Genomic DNA, 19138 nt, shown 5'->3' on the forward strand with positions numbered 1-19138 from the left:
AGCATAGGGAACTTGTGTGTGAAGTCTGAGGAGGTAGGTAAAGCCCTAATCAGTTTTTTTGTTGATGTCTTTACGAAAGAAATGAACTTTGTAGTGAATGAAACTTTTGAAGAGCAGGTGTGCGTGCTGGAATGGATAGAGATAGAGGAAGGTAATGTACTGAAAATTTTGTCAAACATTAAGATTGACAAGTTGCCAGGCCCGGACCAGATTTGCACTCGGCTGCTTTGGGGAATGAGAAATGCAATTGCTTCGCCACTTGCAAAGATCTTTGTATCCTCGCTCTCTACTGGGGTGGTACCTGAGGACTGGAGAGAGGCAAATGCAATTCCTCACTTCAAGAAAGGAAATAGGGAAATCCCCAGCAATTACAGACCAGTAAGTCTCACGTCTGTCGTCTGCAAGGTGTTAGAAAGGATTCTGAGGGATAGGATTTATGACCATCTGGAAGAGCATGGCTTGGTTAAATGCAGTCAACACGGCTTTGTGAGGGGCAGGTCATGCCTCACAAACCTTATCGAATTCTTTGAGGATGTGACTAGAAATGTTGATGAGGGTCGAGCTGTGGATGTGGTGTATATGGACTTCAGCAATGCATTTGATAAGGTTCCCCATGAATGAACTTCTCATTCAGAAGGTCAGGAGGAATGGGATACAGGGGAACTTAGCTGTTTGGATACAGAATTGGCTGGCCAACACAAGACAGCGAGTGGTAGTAGAAGGAAAATATTCTGCCTGGAAGTCTGTGGTGAGTGATGTTCCACAGGGCTCTGTCCTTGAGCCTCTACTGTTTGTAATTTTTATTAATGACTTGGATGAAGGGATTGAAGGATGGGTCAGCAAGTTTGCAGACGACACAAAGGTTGGTGGTGTCATTGACAGTATAGAGGGCCGTTGTAGGCTGCAGCGGGACATTAACAGGAGGCAAAGATGGGCTGAGAGGTGGCAGATGGAGTTCAACCTGGATAAATATGAGGTGATGCATTTTGGAAGGGCGAATTTGAAAGCTGAGTATAGGATTAAGGATAGGATTCTTGGCAGCATAGAGGAACACAGGGATCTTGGTGTGCAGGTACATAGATCAATTAAATGGCCACCCAAGTGGACAGAGTTGTTAAGACACGTGCGTTGTTTTGGCTTTCATTAACAGGAGGATTTAGTTTAAGAGTCGTGAAATCTTGTTGCAGCTCTATAAAACTTTGGTTGGACTGCAGTTGGAAGACTGCGTCCAGTTCTGGTTGCCCTATTATAGGAAAGATGTAGATGCTTTGAGAGGGTTCAGAGGAGGTTTACCAGTATGCTATCTGCTCTGGAGGGCTTATTTTATAAAGAGAGGTTGACTGAGCTCGGACTTTTTTCATTGGAGAAAAGGAGGAGGAGAGGGAACCTAATTGAGGTATGCAACATAATGAAAGGAATAGATAGAGATTGATAGCCAGAGACTATTTCCCAGGGCAGAAATGTCTCACACGAGGGGTCATAGTTTTAAGCTGGTTGGAGGAAAATATAGACGGGATGTCAGAGATGGGGACTTTACACAGAGAGTTGTGAGAGCATGGAATGCGTTGCTAGCAGCAGTTGTGGAGGCAAGGTCATTGGGGACATTTAAGAGACTTGAACATACAATTGTATCTATTTTTGCCTAGCTGAAAGCAGTTATCTCAGCTATTTTGCTGAGACCAAAATTTTAAAAGAACTTATTTGCTATAATAATTATGCACCAAAGTTAGTATCTAATTAACCACAATTAGACACTAAAGATAAAGACACTATTAGACACTAAAGATATTCCCTAAATACTTGCTGAGTTAATAGTTTTCTTGCTGTACCCCTTTTTCTTTACGCACACTCTGGTTGTTCTATATCTACAAAAACAACACATTTCCCCATTTCTAACAACTCCCCCATTTCTTTTCTTTTACCATTTGTTGTTTTTGCAATTTTTATTTTCTGCCCTCTTTTCACCCTGAGGTGTAGAGGTTCACAAACTTGCCATTTCTGCTCTCTTGAGTCTGTCTTTTTTTTCAAACTCTAAGAGTAATCTATTACTCTCTCTTTCTTGTGCGCTTACTTTTGTCATGACCATCATTGCTTGTTGTCCTCCGAAGGACATTATTAACTTACTCATTATCCACTTTAACACGTTAAATCCTATTATTAAACTTACTATTATCAGTAATATATAAATGCCTAAATTAGCTAATTATTTTCCCCAACCGGTCAGTCCCTATTTCTCATCTTTTCGAAGTTTATCCTCAATTTCTTTTATATTCTTTATCTTTTCCTTTACTATTTCTGCCTTATCTTCCACTAGGGAAGAGGTGTCTGGGATGAAGGTGCGGCATTCCTTACCAATCAGTGCACCGGTTCCCCCTTTTTCGGCCAAGAGGTAGTCCAAAGCCATTCAATTCTGTAAGGCTGTTAGTCTTGTGGCAATTATTTCGGTGGCTATGGTCGATATTTGGGATTGAGTTTCTCCCATTACTTCGGTATTATTAATTAATTTCTCAAGGGCAGCCGCCAGTTTATGATCTCTACCTTTGCCCTTGCAGTGCCGTAGTTTGGGAATAGTGTCCACAACAGACGGTCAGAGACCTCTCGGGCCTTACATCTTATTCCCCCTTCCTTCCTCAGGTTGTGTTCATGTTTTTCTAATCGGAGGTGAGGGACTATATCAGCGAGGTAACAGCAGCCACTCCAGCCTTTCTGGCTTTGAGGCAGTGATTCATCAACATCAAAACATGCATTTATTCCTATACATTCGGCCACTCAAATGTATTTTTCCCCGGGAATAAATGGATAGGCTTTCCAGCTGCATACCCAATATGTTCCGTTCAATATTCGGGGAACGGTCGTGGCAGTAGCTTGGCTGGTGTAGACACAAGATGATTTTCCTAACTGGAAGGCATCATTCTGATTACAAAAACAGGTGGTATTCACTGCTCCTTTCGGTGGGGAAATTATAAGGCCACTGATAATTCCATGAGTTTTTCAGGGCTCGTCTGGGGAACCATCCCGCAAAGTTATATTTACCATTGTCAGATTTCCACTTTGTATCATTTCAGCATGAGTCAAATTGTGATCCATCGTGCACTTCCTTTTTGGTGAGCAGTATTACCTAGGTGGGGATCCCAGACTCACCATGGTGTGGGACCGCTGCACAGACCCAACAGTTGGTAAGTCCCTCTTGTTCAGCATAGTTTTGGCATAATGTAGTAAAGTGATTTTTCCTGTCTTCTTGAATAGTTAGTACTACTAGTGTTATAATAGGCGCCCATTTCTAACCCCTGTCTACCTTTCTACCTATCTGTCTTAATCCTTTAGGCGCAGGGAGAGGTGAGTCCAGACAGCCCTTCCAATCAATAACAACATATATCATTAAACTTTAAAAGAGCCTTTTGTCTCAGTTCATTCTTTCTTTCTCAGCTTAACTTTCAGAGGGTTGTCCGTAGGATGAGTGTACCACTCCACCAATGGGGCGTTCACAGGACCTTTAACGTGAGTGTAATGACTCCACCCTTTCTTAGCAATCCGAATAGCTGTCTCAGTAGTTAGGAGGGTTAGGAATGGCCCCTCCCAGCTCGGGTGCAGTTTGGTATCTTTCCAGGTCTTGATCAGGACCCAATCACCCGGTTGTATTCGATGTACGGCAAACTCGAGTGGTGATATCTGTACCAACAGGCCTTTATTCCTAAGAATAGACAAAGAAGAGCCGAACGCCACAATATAGTTCTTTAAAAACTTACCATTGAACTCTGACCAGCCGTTAGGCAGAGTTTCATCATCGATAATGTTTCCCTCTCTCCCGTCTACTGCAATATATTAATTGTGCTTTTTACCTTTAATCATCCGGGAGGACCCGTCGATAAACAACCGAGCTCTCGCATGCAAGGGTACGTCTCTTAAGTTCAGTCACACTTTAGTCTGATACTCAGTAATATCAAGGCAGTCATGTTCAGGATTGCCAAGGGCCACCCCCCTTCTCTCTGCCACAGAAATGCAACTGGGTACAAGCAACTACCTGTGACTAACACAAGGTCATCCTGTTCTATTAAAATTGTGTCATATTTCAAGATCCTAGAGTCTGTGAGCCATTGTCCTGCTTTCTGATTTAAGAATTCTTCACCTTTTACTCCAGAAACCTTGAGACCTTTGTTAGTTAATTTAACACCGCTAGGTCTAAAGTTTAGGGATGATCGTGGTGCTCCCATATCCACTAAAAACACTGTTTCCTCTCCTTCAGGTCCCACATTTAGATTTATCAAGTGTTCCCGGTGGGTCACAGGAAGAAGGAACCCCTGACTCCCCTATTCTTCTTCAAAAGTCATCAATGAAACTGCCTCTTTTTGTCGTACCAACTTTGGACAATCCTTTTTAAAATGCACTATTTTTCTGCAGTAATAACATCCTGCCGGTTGCCTTCTTCCCGACAATCTGTTCTTTGTCTATCTTGTCCTCCCCTGTTGCTCTCTGATTCTATCCTTTTCTTCATAATCTCTTCAGCTGCTACAACCATTATTTTAACTTTCTGTTTTTGTTTCTCGTCCTCTCTTTTTACATACACTTTCTGTGCCTCATTCTGTTTCTGTCATTGTTTTGCTCGAGCACATTCATTTTTAAGAAACTCAACAGATTCCATAGCACCATTTGCAGTTAATTTAATCCCCAATTTGGTGCCAATATCTCGTCATGAACACAAAACTGATTCTTCGTGCCTCTCATCACAAAACTGTTGCCATAATCCAATTAGCTTTTTTTTTCGTTCCCGCTCCCTTGGGCTTAAAATTTAAGGATGACCTTGCTGCCCCCGTATTGACGAGGAAAACTACGTCCTCTTTGTAAGGTCCCACCTTTAAATTTATTAAGGGTTCCTGGTGGGTCCACGTGAACAGGAACTCCTGACACCCCTATTTTTCATCAAGGTTCATGAACGGCACTGCTTTTGCTTCCTTTTTCAGATCTGGACACTCTCTCTCTCAAAGTGACCTGTCCTTCCACAGTAATAACATCCCGCCTGTGGGGATTTCCACTTTGATCCTTGTTCCTGTCTACCAGACCCCTTAACATCTCCTCCCCGATCCCTTCTCCTCCCTTTATTTTCAACATACTTCCCGCCACCATTCCGGTTTCCTTCTCCTTTTATTTTTGTCATTTTCTTTATTACCCCATTAACCGTGGCTTATCATTAATTTTGCCTTCTGTTTCTGCTTCTCATGTTATGTTGCCAGATCAATTGCTGAGCCGATTTAACCAACTGAACAATTTTAGGGCAACCTCATGGCCATTCCTCATCACCCAATGTTTTGTTTAGACCTTGATTTTTAAAAGAAATATTGCAATATTTCTTGCTCCCTGTAATCTCAAATATCAATTTATGCTTGTCTAACTTTAAAGGCTGTTCTTAAATATACATTTAGGAATCTTACATATATACATATACACAAGTATATTTATATATTATATAAATTTATATATTTATATATTCATTTATTCAGTGATTAATATTTAAAATGTAAAATGCATACAGTTCCCAACTTTGAAATCCACTATAATTACCCCTTTAGGTTTTAGTCCCTTGATTTAAATCCAAAATTAGTTTTCTTATGTAGTCCTGACCAGTCATTGCTCAATTATAATGCTACAGGTCATTTAAAAAAAACTTCTAATGCACGAATAATGGCCGAATCCAAGGTCACCGATTTTAACCATAGGACTTTTTTTTGATTTATTACAATCTAATGTTGAACTGAGGCTTTAACTGTTCTCCACAAATCGCTTTTATGTCAGGATAAAAGAGATTAGTTAGAAACTAATAGTAAGGCTGTCATGACCTATAAAAAGAGCAGGAGTTAACATTTTATTTTATCATCAGCAAAATCCTTAACCTTAAAAGAAATCATGTTAAAATTTCCATAATAGAAGTCAGATTCAAAACAGTCCCGAATCTCAAGCTCCAGGGAACATTCAATCACCAACAAACAAGTGTGCATTCATACTGAATCACAAAGGGTTAAACTTTCTCCGAGCTGTACAGCTCTTTTCTCTCTATCTCTCTCTCTCGCACACACACACACAGACAGACAGACACTTTGAGATTCCCGCAATGACTCCTCAAGGTTTTGAATATTTTTCTGGATGTCTGGCTATAAGTTAGTTATGCAGTGAACCCTCAGTAGCCCTTCAGCTACTAGCCCTTCTGACACAAAGCATAATCTGATTTCTCCTGACTGTAAGGCTGTTTTCCATTGACATTTTATCATTTTTATCCTTTCCTCGCGTCCGAGGATTGTACTTTCAATCTCTTAACATTTTTCCTACATGTCTTCTTCGACACTTAAACCCACTATTCTTATTTCCTATTTTAATACTCGGCTGTTTCTTTATGTAATTTACTTAACCTCACTGAGGTCCGGTGTCACCTTCTTACACACTCACGTCAGGGTCCTGACCTTGGTGTAGGGGATCTCCCCTCTTAACAACCCAAGCTAAGGCTGGGTGATCGAATCAGGTAGACACTTCCCTCGCTAGATTAATCTAGCCAATTAAAGACCTTATTTTCAAAGTTGCCAATTCCCTGTACTTCTTGTATGCATCCAACCACCGAGACAATGCTTAAAGGTCAAATTTCATACCTTGGTTTGTGCACAAGAGCTACCTGGTCGTATCAGCGCGCCCCTTCCCACAGCAATGCTAACAGTGAAAACCGTTGCCAAAATAGGTAGCCCAAAAATTACCTTTACCCGGGTCTTATGTACACAAGAGTTACCCAACCGAAACCACCACGTTTCACGTGGTAAAGACTGGCAACAAATACCGCTGCCAATCTAGATCGCTTGTGTACGTAAGCGTTACCCAACCGAAACCACTACGTCTCAGTGTGCCTCATCCCGTGGCAAAAGCTGGCAGCAAATACCGTTGCCAATCCCGGTTGCCCGAAATTTACCTTTACCCGAGTCTTAAGTCCATAAGAGTTACTCGACCAAACCACCGCGTCTCAGTGCACCTTGTCCCATGGCAAAGACTGACAACAAAAAAAAAACCCGCTGCCTACCCCAGTCGCCCAGACCTTTAAGACCTTTCCTTACCTGGGTCTTGTGCACAAGAGTTACCCGACCGAACCTGCCGCGTCTGTCTGCCTTGTTTCCAGGGTCTCCCTGCCCGGATCTCGCTTGTCCAAGCCGCTGCAACAATGAGGGAAACAAGAGACCACCAAAATTGGCGAGGTGCACCTACTCCATTTTTCCCAAAAATGCGAAGAGACCAGAGCTTGGGATTCCAAACGAGCCCCCAAATCTGTAAGAAACAAACTTAATAAAATTTTAGACGAGACCAATAAATCTGGAAACAAGACAATTTATTACGAACTTGCAAGTGAGGGCTTCAATTGCATAAGCAAATGAGCAAATTAGAACTCAGGTTAGTATACAGCGATACCTTTGAGCTGCGTGATGTCATCTCTCCAGACTCCTAATTACCCAATCTCTATTACTGCGCCATACCACTACCCAGCTGCGCTCTGCCCTTATTACTTCCCCCTTCCCCAAGTTGGCGACCCTCCTCTCTGTAAGTGCTGACACAAGGAATATTTTGTTAAAAGGACATCAAGATACGAGTTTAACATCTTGTAACAACTTCTGTGGTACATTCCATTCTTGAACATACAATCATACCTCTTTTTGCCTCGCTCAAGCATTTCAGTTATCTCAGCTATTTTCCTGAAACCAAAATTTTAAAAGATCTTACTTGCTTTAATAATTATGCACCAAAGTTAGTACCTAATTAACCACAATTATACACTAAAGATAAGGATAAATTTCCCGAAATACTTGCTGAGTTAGTAGTTTTCTGATAGCACACTCTGGTTTTTCTATATCTACAAAAACAACACATTTCCCCATTTATAACACTGACCCATGCACAGTACATGACACTGACCCAGTCAGCTCAGAGCCTAGAGTGAGCAGAACCCCTCGCATTCCTGTTTATATCTGTCAGCCAGGACTCCTTGACTGGACCAGGTTAACAGCCCCATCAGGGAACTCAGATTCCACGGAGTCCATCTGTCCTTCTGCATTATAATCTCTTCAGGAGTGAGCAACAAGTTCCATCTGCTCAGAATCTAAAACTCAGGAGAATAATCTAAAAATCTGCAAACAGGTATTACAGGGAGGAAATTTGGAAACATTTTAACCCATCAAAATGTTTAGTGCATTCTGCCACCAATCAGAAATGAATCCAAGATTAATTGATCCATGTGAACTATGTTTGTCAGTTTTGTTTTAATCAGCACAAGCAGTAAGGAATATGAGGCAAAGGCAGCCAACCTAAGGAATGCTGCAGAATTGCTGTAACTAACTTACATTGTGGAACATGGTCAAAGGGGGTAAATAATCTTTTCATCTGCTTGTTCCTGATATGCTTCCTCATGATGGCACAATGCTCCTGTATCCATTGACAGTGATGAAAGAGAATTGCCACAATAGCCACTCCCTGAGTAATCTTCCATTCCTTTTTGAAATGACTATTTAATATTTATGGCTGTGCATGTTAGTCCTGCCTGTAACAGAAACCATATTGTCCTCCCTTGCCCCATCACACACTTTCATATTGTGTTCATATTGATTGTATAAGGCCACCCTTTTGCCTTCTATTTCTTAGAGAAACAATCAGCAACCTATTCTTTCTTTAGTGACAGGGAAACCCTCGCAATAATGGCTCCATAATGCTAGTTTTTATTTTTGCAATTCTGTTAACCTGAGATGCTGTATCAGTCAAATCTGTTCGCTCAAGGTATTGTAATATGTCGTGGTTTCATATCAATAAAAGTTTCCATAGACATGAAGTACTCAGTGTCATATGACAAAGAGGGGGCTCTGTGATCTGATAATCACTTAATTAATATACACAATACAGTGAAGGCAACCCTGAAACAATGAAATCTAGAATTGACACTGGTCATATTACAAAGGACAGAGCCATTGCTGGAAAACATATGCTGCAATTATCATTACCTGACAAGTGCAAACAGAATTCTCCAGCCTGTTGTTTTTTTTTAATTTTCAATTCAATTGCTTCATCATTATGAATCACAGAAGGGATTTAGTTAGGCTGTCGTCATCCGCTCAGTTAGACAGAAACAATCTAATTTTTACGCCTCTATGTAAACTCAATGGCCCATGTCGAACCCACTGTACATAAATTACCAGTTGCAGGCATATATACCTTCAGAACGGATTTCAGAGAATTGGCAGGAGAGAATGATTGATACACTTGAACAGGTTGAAAAAATGTACAACACCATTATTGCTGTTATTGGTGTTCCTGGTATGTGTGGGTAATAATTGATGGTCTTTAAACATGCTTTTGTTTGTGTGGGTCCGTCTGTCCGTGTGTGTCTGCCTGTGTGTGTGTGTGTGAAGTGTAGTGGGTGAAGATTATCCCTACTTTTCAGATTTATACTGGAACATGGTGTTCCACTGACCAGCTTTGTATATGCATTCAGCAAAATATTTTTTCTTGAACTCAAGTGTCCTGAATTGCTAATAGAGGTTTTTTCTTAATTATGTTCTAGTGAATATAAAACTCTGTTTTTTGTTAACTTCCTGTGTATACTGAATAACCTTCTGCCTGTGCTGAAACATTTTGCATCGTTGACTCAGATCTTAGCTCAGTCAGCCCTTTTGATGAAGGAATAGCTGAGAATTTTTGTTCCTGTCAAATTATATTGAGTGTGGTTGGCCAACAGGAGGAGAACACCTTGCAATAGTATTTGTGTATTAACCACATTTCCCTTTGTCGAACAGTACTGTGTGCAGGTTACCCACTGGTGTGAAATGGATTCTATTTCTCCAATAGTGCTTGGTTCAGTATAGAAATGAGGTTACGATGGTACCAGGTTGCAGATGATTGATTTCTCATCCACAGATTTTCATTCTTGCTCAATGAAGGTAACAATGGGCAATTCAAGATTTTACTTTAATAGTTGGGTATCAGAGGGACAGGAATTGTTGTTGGATGGTCTGGGGCTTAGATGTTTCAAAAGGAATAAGGAGGGAGGTAAAAGAGAGAGGGGCGTGGCATTGCTCATCAGAGATAGTATCACAGCAGCAGAAAGGGAGATCATCAAAGAGGCTGGAAGTCAGAACACAGGAAGGGAGCAGTCACTTTGTTGGGAGCTTTCCACAGACCCCCAAATCACAACAGAGACCAGGAGAAGCAGATGGAGAGACAGATTTTGGAAAGGTGCAGAAGTAATAGATTTGTTGTGGGTGACTTCAACTTCACTAATATTCATGATTTGGAGGAGTTGGGTTGGGCTGGGGTGGACAAAGGTAAAAAGTGACAACCACCTGATGAAGAGGCAGCACCTCGAAAACTAGTCCTTCCAAATAAACCTGTTGGACTAAAACCTGGTGTTGTGTGATTTTTAACTTCGTGAATATTGGTTGGAACCTTTTGAGTGCAAATAGTTTGGATGGGAGCAGATTTTGTCAGGTATGTTCAGGAAGGAATCAACAAGAGGGAAGGCCATATTGGATTGAATGCTTGGCCATGAACCAAGTCAGGCATCAGCTCTCTCGGTGGGAGGACATTTCAGTGATAGTGATCACAACTCCCTGACCTTTACTATAGTCATGGAGAGGGATAGGAGTAGATGGCTTGGGAAAGTATTTAATTAGGGGAGGGGGAATTATAGTGATATTAAGCAAGAGCTGTGGAGAATAAATTGAAAACAGTTGTCCTTCGAGAAATGCAGGACGTAAATCTGGAAGTTGTTTAGGGAGCTCTTACTGTGAGTGCTGGATAGGTTTGTCCCACTCCAGCAAGGAAAGGTTGGTAGGGTGAAGGAACCTTGGGTGACAAGGGATGAGACAGGGCTCTAGAGACTTACAAGGTCACCAGGAAGGAACTGAAGAAAGAGCTGAAGAAGTGCTAGAAGGGGACATGAAAAGCCTTGGCGGGTAGCATTAGGGAAAACCCCAAGGCATTCTATACTTTTGTGAGGAACAAGAGGATAGCCAGAATTACAGTAGATGGCCAGATCTGGGATAATGAAGGAAAGTTATGCCTGGAGTCGGAGGAGGTGGGGAGGTCCTTCATGAATACTTTGCTTCAGTATCCACTAGTGAAAGGGACCTTGTCATTTGTGAGGACAGTGTGAAACAGGCTGATATGCTCAAACATGTTGATGGTAAGATGGAGAATGTGGTAGAAATGCTTTTAAAAATAAGGATATTTAAGTCACCTGGGCCAGACGGGATATAACCAAAGTTGCTACCGGAAGCAAGGGAAGAGATTGCTGCATCTTTGCTGATAATCTTCACATCCTCACTGCCCACAGGAGTAGTATCAGATGATTGGAAGGTGGCAAATGTTATTCCCTTGTTCAAGATAGGGAATAAGGATAACCCTGGGATTAAAGACCAGTCAGTCTTAACCACCAATCTGTGGTGGATAAATTATTGGTGAGGATTCTGAGAGACAAGATCTATGTTTATTTGGAAAGGCAAAGCTTGATTAGAGATAGTCAGCTTGGCTTTGTGAAGGGCAAATCATGCCTCACAAGCCGTACAGAATTCTTTGAGGATGTGACAAAAGACATTGATGAAGGGAGAGCAGTGGATGTGGTGTATATAGATTTTAGCAAGGCGTTTGATAAGATTCCCCAATGTAGCTCATTCAGAAAGTAAGGAGGCATGGGATATTGGGCAAGTTAGCCAGCTGGATATAGAATGGGCTGCCCCATAGAAGGCAGAGTGTAATAGCAGATGGAAAGTATTCAGTTGGTAAAATTCTAGAATCCATCATTAAGGATGAGGCTTCTAAATTCTTAGAAGAGCAGAGTCTTTTTAGAACAAGTCAACATGGAATTAGTAAGGGGAGGTCATGCCTGACAAACCTGTTGGTATTCTTTGAAGAGGTGACAAGTAGGTTAGATCAGGGAAACCCAGTGGATGTGGTCTATCTAGACTTCCAAAAAGCCTTTGATAAGGTGCCACACAGGAGGCTGCTCAGCAAGGTGAGAGCCAATGGTGTTCGAGGTGAGCTACTGGGATGGAATGAGGATTGGCTGTCTGACAGAAGGCAGAGAGTTGGGATAAAAGGTTCTTTTTCAGAATGGCAGCCGGTGACAAGCGGTGTCCCGCAGGGTTCAGTGTTGGGGCTGCAGCTGTTCGCATTATATATTAATGATCTGGATGAAGGGACTGGGGAAATCCTAGCAAAGTTTGCAGATGATACGAAGTTAGGTGGACAGGCAGGTAGTACTGAGGAAGTGGGGAGGCTGCAGAAGGATCTAAACAGTTTGGGAGAGTGGTCCAGGAAATGGCTGATGGAATTCAACGTGAACAAATGCGAGGTCTTGCACTTTGGCAAAAAGAATAAAAGCACAGACTACTTTCTAAACGGTGAGAAAATTCGTAAAGCCAAAGTACAAAGGGATCCGGGAGTGCTAGTCGAGGATTTTCTGAAGGTAAACATGCAGGTTGAGTCTGTGATTAAGAAAGCGAATGCGATGTTGTCACTTATCTCAAGAGGGTTGGAATATAAAAACACCATTGTGCTACTGAGACTTTATAAAGCTTTGGTTAGGCCCCATTTGGAGTACTGTGTCCAGTTTTGGTCCCCACACCTCAGGAAGGACATACTGGCACTGGAATGTGTCCAGCGGAGATTCACACGGATGATCCCTGGAATGGTAGGTCTAACATATGAGGAACAGCTGAGAATCCTGGAATTGTATCCATTGGAGTTTAGAAGATTAAGGGGAGACCTAATAGAGACATACAAGATAACACATGGCTTGGAAAGGGTGGATGCTCGGAAATTGTTTCCGTTAGGTGAGGAGACTAGGGCCCGTGGACACAGCCTTAGAATTAGAGGGGGTAAATTCAGAACAGAAATGCGGAGACATTTCTTCAGCCAGAGAGTGGTGGGCCTGTGGAATTCATTGCCGCAGAGTGCAGTGGAGGCCGGGACGCTAAATGTCTTCAAGGCAGAGATTGATAGATTCTTGTTGTCTTGGGGAATTAAGGGCTACGGGGAGAATGCGGGTCAGTGGAGTTGAAGTGCCCATCAGCCATGATTGAATGGCGGAGTGGACTCGATGGGCCGAATGGCCTTACTTCCACTCCTATGTCTTATGGTCTTATGGTCTTATGGTCTTAGCTTGGAGCTCGGTGACCAGGGTATTCCATAGGTATCTCTTCGGGGCCTGCGCTCTTTGTGATTTTTAGAAATGACTTGGATGAGGAAGGGGAAGTGTGGATCAGTAATTTTGCCAATGACATGAAGGTTGGTGAAATTGTGGATAGTATGGAGGGCTGTTGTAGGTTACAGGGAGACGTTGACAGGGTGCAGAATGGGCTGAGAATTGACGGATAGAGTTCAACCTGGAGAAGTGTGAGGTGATTCACTTTGGAAGGTCAAATTTGAATACAGCGTACAGGTTAAATGCAGGATTCTTGGCAGTGTGGAGGAACAGAGGGATAATGGATCCCTAAAACTTGTGAGCCAAGTTGATAACGTTGTTAAGAAGGGGTGTGGGGTGTAGGCTTTCATTAGCAGAGGGATTGAGTTTAAAAATCATGCGGTCATGCTGCATCTCTATTAAGCCCTGGTTAGACCATACTTAGAAATTTGTGTCAGTTCTAGTCCCTTCATTATAGGAAGGATGTGTAAGCTCTAGAGAGAGTGCAGAGAAGATTTGCCAGGATGCTGCCTGAACTGGAGCATATATCAAATGAAAAAAGTCTGAGGGTGCTTGGGCTTTTCTCATTTGAGCGGAGAAGGATGAGAGGAGACTTGATAAAGGTGTACAAGATAATGAGAGACATAGATAGACTGAATAGCCAGAGACACTTACCCCAGGAGGAAATGTGTATCATAAGGGGTGTAATTATTAAGTGATTGGAGGAAGGTTTAGGGGAGATGTGAGAGGTAGATTCTTTACACAGAGAGTGGAATGCACTGCCGGCAGTGGTAGCAGAGCGAGAGACATTAGGGACATTTAAGCGACTCTTGGAGAGGCACTTGGATGATAGTAATGAAGGGTATGTTGATGAGTTTGATCTTAGAGTAGGATAGAGTAGCATTGATGGCTGAAGGGTCTGTACTGTGCTATACTGTTCTATATTCTTAGAATCACTGTTACTTTAATATTTTTGCTAATAAGCGCATTCAGGGATTCAATGTTAACGACTCACTGACAATTAAAACATTCAGGGCAAACCTCCTATAGTAGGAGAGAGTGAGGACTGCTGATGCTGGAAATCAGAGTTAAAAATGTGATGCTGGAAAAGCACAGCAGGTCAGGCAGCATGCGAGGAGCAGGACAAACCCCGAAACATCGATTCCCCTGCTCCTTGGATGCTGCTGAAATAATGTGCTATTCCAGCACCACATTCAGTGCTCTTACAGTAGTCAAATTACCCATGCAATGACATGTTTTTCCCAGTATAGGGGCAGCATGGTTAGCACTGATACCTCACAGTGCCAGGGATCCTGGTTTGATTCGAGCCTCTGGCAACTGTTTGTGTGGAGTTTGCACATTCTTCCCGTGTCTGTGTGGGCTTCCTATGGGTATTGCCCTGAATGTTTTACTTGCCAGTGAGTAGTTAACATTGAATCCCTTAATGCGCTTATTAGCAAAAATATTAAAGTAACAGTGATTCTAAGAATATAGAACAGTATAGCACAGTACAGACCCTTCAGCCATCAATGCTACTCTATCCTACTCTAAGATCAAACTCATCAACATACCCTTCATTACTACCCTTCCTCCCCCAAACTGAAGGTATGCAGGTCAGGTGGCCATGCTAAATTGCCCATAGTATTCGGTGTATTAGTCTGGGGTTAATATAGGCTATGGGTATGGGTCTGGATGGATTGGTCTTTGGAGAGTTGGTGTGGACTTGTTGGGCCAAAGGGCCTCTTTCATACTGTTGGGAATCTAATCTAATTAAATACTAATGTTATCTTTTTTTATGCACATGGAGACGCTCCAATCTCTCAGCCATAAGTGTATCTTTTTCTCTCACTAATATGTTGAGTGAAGTTTTTGATTTATTTCTTGCTCATTCCACTTCTGGAAGTAAGATTGGATAAACCAGTCCTTAAATAGGATTCAACCAACCCTTCATGTAGCCTTTCAATCTTTCAGGTATAACTCAATGAAGTGTCCTTCTGAGTTCAGGAATGTGTAACTGAAGTACAAATGTGCTGTCTTTTCACAATAATGATGTGAGTCCCAGAGCCATAAATGATAATGGTAAACTCTTAATAATGAAATGCTTGGTTCATTGAATAAACTATTTTAATACATCCAACTGCTTGAGTGATCTGTTTGTTCTAATGGTGAGCAAATATTGTCCCAATACCAACTTTGATGAAACTCCATTTATCCTCATTCAGCAATTTGCAAAATAAAATGTTAACAAGAAGCTTGTTGAATGTTTTAGCGTTATCCCCAAACTCAGTTAAAATCGTGACCTGTATGTGTGGTGTCTTACCAATTAGGAAAGAAAGTATGTAACATGAACACCATGATGTTAATTGTTGCTTTACGATTTGTATTCACATAATTTAATATTAGTGGAATCAGAACTTCCCTGTTGGAGAACAAACTCTTTTTTATAGTTCCTTCTGTTAACTTTGGGTAAATGTTCACCTCCTTCCTGTCCAGGAGCCCAGGTCACAAAATCCTTCTAGTTGAAATAACTAAGTAATTCTACTTCTATGAATTTATTATGTTCACTTCTCTAGTCCTGAAGAGGTCTCCTGTGCATTTGCCAAGTCTAGACATAAATTCAGTGACTGAGTTGTTGGCCATTATATGCTCCTTCAGCACATGATCCTTATTCCTTCAGCAACTGCCTCTCCCCTTCCAGTTTTGCTCTAAAACCTACTTATGCTTACATTTTCTTTTGCTGGATCTCGAACAAAATTGCACTGAATATCTATGAAAAAAACCTTACTTTAGTCTGGCACTTCATTGTCTGGCCATCCTTGAAGTTTCAAATAGTGAGGAAAATTGTTTCTGCATCTCTTCAGTAACCCAGTTTTCAAAGTCAGTGAGTGCTGGTAGATCACAGCGAAAGGTTACCTTGCATGGTGTCAGTCACATTGAAATAATGCAGCCAATTATCCTTTTCAATAACATTGCATCTTGACACTATTAAAAGGAAAAGAAAGAAAGTTGTATCATGCCAGTGTGGAAATTTAAATTTTAAAAAGATTCTCTTTACCCTCCCAAATCAATGAATTTTAAGGGTAATCTAGTCTCTGGACTCAGATGTGGTGGTTGTTTTATAAGTAATTTAGTGCATCTTTCCTCTTGTCTTTCTTACAGTTAACTTAGTTGCGATTATGATCCTGTCCCAAGGGAAATGTGGACTATCCACGTGTACTACATATTATCTCGTGGCTATGGCAGCTGCAGATCTTTTGGTCATTATAACTGATGTCATACTGTCACAGGTGACCCATTATTATTTTCCACAATCTTTTCTTGAAATCACTCCTGTGTGTAGTTTTCTCACTCTTCTAGTTCATGCATCAATAGATTGTTCAGTCTGGTTCACCATCACTTTCTCATTTGACCGATTTGTTGCCATTTGTTGCCAGAAGCTGAAAACTAAATATTGTACAAACAGAACTGCAGCTGTGATTCTAGCATCAACCTTGATTCTGCTCAGTTTAAAAAATATTCCTTTGTATTTTGTAATTGAACCCAAAGAAATAATAGACAATGTGTCATGGTTTTGTGATTCAAAAGCAAGCTATTATACTGAGCCAGGATGGGTGGGTGTTGATTGGTTTGCCACAGTTTTAACCCCATTGCTTCCATTTGCTTTAATTTTATTGCTCAATGCACTGACAGTCAGACACATCTTGGTAGCCAGTCGAGTCCGTAAGCGACTGAGAGGGCAGTGTAAAGGAGGAAATCATAAAGACCCAGAGGTGGAGAGCAGATGGAAATCAGCAATTCTACTCTTCACTATATCAGCCAGCTTCATACTGCTGTGGTCAGTGGCTGTTCTACATTTTTTGTACTATAATATTACAGGAACAAATCCAGAACATTATGAGGGCTCATTGTATTTATTTCAGCAGGCTGGATTTATGCTGCTGAGTTTGAGTTGCTGCACCAATACTTTTATTTATGGGGTGATTCAGTCAAAGTTCAGAGAGCAGTTCATGAATGCACTGAAATATCCATTGTTGTCATTTGTTGAATTAATCAATAAAATAAGGAACTGAGCACAAAGTGTCCTGTTGTTTCCAGTCATTGAATGAAATGTGTAGCTCAATTCCACAGAATGAGTGATACCAGGAATTACTAGTATTCTGAAATGTTGAACAATAGCAGAACAATTGCATGGTTTAGGAAACAGCATGATGTTCTTTAATAATGTTTATACCATTTTGTTTGTGGAAGGACATTGTGACTTTTGCTCTCTGATTCAGCTATTTTGTACTGAAATGGATTTCCCATTCCTTTTGTAATTAATTCATCTCTTGCTAGGTAGATACATCTGAGTTACAGTTCAGAGTTGTAAATCACCAGATACATACAATGTAGAATTTGGCTGTATAGGACAAATGTGCAGTTCTTCTGTTATGAAGGACAGTTATATTAGACTCCAAATGTCAACTCTATTTTTCTCTCTCCACAGGCATTCACAGACCTGCTGAGTTTTGTCAGCACTTTCACTTTTATAACAGATTATGGAAACTTTGTTCTATTATTCCATGCTTTTGTCAATGGTCTATAGAATACTCCAATTCTACCATTTTCTAGATCTTGTCCATATATTTCCAACTTTCTGCTAATGAATTGAAAGTTATGTGTTTCTATCATACCACGTGGCAGTGAGTTCCACTTTGTAACCTCTTGGCTAATGGAACATTTTTCTCCTAGTGCTCTATTGTATCTATTAGTCATCATCTTGTAATTCTGGTGTCTCACTTTCGAAAACAAGGGACCAAATACAAACATTTGCAATCTTTTCAGATAGCTGTGAACTCTCTGATATGCTGTCATCTTGGAAATCTTTTATTCTGCTTTTTCCAGTGGTTCTTTATCTTTGCTTTCTGCAGTATGAGAACCAAAGGTATAAACTCTAATTTACAGCTGACACTGATGTTCTATTATGATAATATAACTTCAACTCTTTTCTGTTTCAATTTTGCACAGATGCAAATAAATCATGTATGTATTTTGATATTTATTGATGACTTGGCTGTTCAGCAAAGTGAAGACTCAAAAGTGTTTCTATCTGCACATAACCTCCCTCCTTTACCTGTTCTGTTTCTGAAAGTCATTCTAAGTGGTGGCTCTGTCTTTCACACAAATGTCCTTAACTCACATTTACAGGTGATACTTTATCTTCCAGAAACCTGCCCAATCTGAATGGTTGCTGAATTTTGAATAAAGGAAAATTCGTTGAATAATTGGACCATACTGTTTGTTATAAACTATGTGAACTCAAGTTATATATCTCCAAATGACCCTTTAAAAATACCTGAAGCATGAAAGCCAACATTTATATCTTCATGCTGTGTCTTGCCTTTGGAAGGCAGTGGTTCTGCTATTAATTGTCGGATGGTTGGACTCTTTTCATCACAATATCGTGTTTCTTTTATCGCTATTGAGACCATAAGACCATTGCGGGGAAGGAGAAGAAGTAGACAATTTAGCCAATTGAATCTCTTTCTTCCTTCAATAACCTCATGGTTGCAGTGATAATCGTTAACCACACAGTTTGCAGTACTGACCCCATTAACCTTTTATTAATTAGAAATCTGATTATCTTAAATTTCCATATACTTCATAACCCTGTTCAAACTGAATGGTGCTGAATGTATATTGATTATTTGCGATTAAAGGAGCATTTCTTTGCATAATTGGACTATGCCATTAGTTACAAAGTATTGGAACTAAAGTTATTGATCTCTAAATGAACCATAAAAAAAAAGACACCGAGGACTCTGCAGCCTTCTACATTAAAGAATTCCACAGATACACTCTGAGAGAAGTTTGTTTAGAACTTAGAACATAGAACAGTACAACACAGAACAGGCCCTTCAGCCCACGATGTTGTGCCGACCATTGATCCTCATGTATGCACCCTCAACT

The sequence above is a fragment of the Chiloscyllium punctatum genome, chromosome 34, assembly GCF_047496795.1.
Source record: "Chiloscyllium punctatum isolate Juve2018m chromosome 34, sChiPun1.3, whole genome shotgun sequence".
In the NCBI taxonomy this organism is placed as follows: Eukaryota; Metazoa; Chordata; class Chondrichthyes; order Orectolobiformes; family Hemiscylliidae; genus Chiloscyllium; species Chiloscyllium punctatum.